Source organism: Rhinopithecus bieti, unplaced genomic scaffold (genome assembly GCF_001698545.2).
Source record: "Rhinopithecus bieti isolate Rb0 unplaced genomic scaffold, ASM169854v2 scaffold_28529, whole genome shotgun sequence".
Taxonomy (NCBI): domain Eukaryota; kingdom Metazoa; phylum Chordata; class Mammalia; order Primates; family Cercopithecidae; genus Rhinopithecus; species Rhinopithecus bieti.
The window spans coordinates 1,671,081-1,672,809 of NW_016813064.1; positions in this window are offsets into that span (position 1 = coordinate 1,671,081).

Consider the following 1,729-nt stretch of genomic DNA (forward strand, 5'->3'; position numbering starts at 1 on the left):
AATAATGCACATGCATTTGCACAGTTTATTGCATATTACTTTACATTTCAAATGAAATTCTCCAAAACTGCATTATGCTAACTATAAATTAATAATAAATCTCATTTCAAACAGATTAGTATTCCCAAAACAATGGAAATTAAGACGCATATTATCTTTCTATGAATTCAACGTGAATTAGTTTATAGAAAGAATTACTTCATCATTTACATTTAACATCCAATTTTATCCATGTATGATATTTTCAACAAACTGTACACGCATAAGAAATGGGGAGGAGGCAGAGCAAATTAGCGGACTAGAAGCCTATATCTTTTGTTCTCCCTCAACTGGAACACCAACTTTTAACACTTCTCTACACAGAGAAAGGCACTGTCACAAGAACCCAAAAAAATTAGGTGAACAATGACAGTGTTGGTTTGAATTTCGTATCATGGAAAGAGGACTTGAGGAGGGCAGGGGAGATAGTCTTGAATCACCAACGCCACCCCTTCCTTATGTCCTGGAAGCAGCCATGCAATGTGGAGGGAGAACCTGTACACTTTGGGGAAGGAGAGTGCAGTGACTGTGGGATCTTTCCCTGAAGGGAGTCATAGCAGACAATAGACCTAGCCAGAGGGGAATCACCCATTCTAGCAGTTGGAACTGGAGTTTCATGGCAAGCCTCACCACCGCAGGCTGAAGTGCTCTGGGGTCCTAGGTAAACTTGAAAGGTAATCTAGGACACAAGGACTTCAATTCCTAGTCAACTTTCAGTGCTAGGCTGGGCTTAGAGCCAGTAAACTAGGGTGGCATTTGACCCAGGGATACACCAACTGGCATGTCTGAGGGAGAATCTGCACCATCTCTCCCCAAACACCAGGCAGTACAGCTTGTAGCAATGTAAGGTAACTCCTTCCTTCTGCTTAAGGAGAGGAGAGAGAAGAGTAAAGAGGACTTTGTCTTGCATCTTGGATACCATCTAAGCCACAGTAGGATAGGTCACTGGGCAGAGTTGTGAGGTTCTCATTTCAGGCCCTAGCTCCCAGATGACATTTCTAGATACACCTTGGGCCGAAAGGAAGTCCATTGCCTTTAATGGAAGAACTTATATTTGGCTGGATTCATCACTTTTGACTAAATAGTCCATGGGTCCTGAATAAACAGCAGTGATACTCAAGGCTGTGGGCTTTGGGCTCTGAAACTTGCTGGATTCAGGGAAGATCCAGCATATTTCTAGCTGTGGTGACTATGGAGAAAGACTCCTTCTTTTGAGAAAAAAAAAAAAAAACAGAGGAAAAAGTAAAGAAGACTGTGTCCTGCCCCTCTAGTTACAAGGGCCAAAGTGGGGTAGAGTAGCAAGTAAGCTCTCAGGCTCCCCAAATTCAGGTCTAGGCACTTTGAAAGCATTTCTGGACCTGTCCTGGGACAAAAGGGAACCCACTCACCTGAAGGGTGAGTCACAGGCCTAGCAACATACATCGTGAGCTGATGGAAGAGCCCATGGGCTTTAAGAGAACATTGTCAGTTGCCGGACAGAAACCCCCATGGACCAGTGGTGGTGGTGGCCATAGTGAGAGGTTCCTCCATTTGTGTTAAGGAGAGGGAAGAGTGGGAAGGACTTTGTGTGGTGGCTTCTGCGCCAGCATAGCTGCAGTAGAATAGAACGCAGGTAAATTGTTAAGAGTGTTAACAATTCCAATCCCTAGATCCCAGAGAGCATCTCTGGACACACCCAGGACCTTGGGAA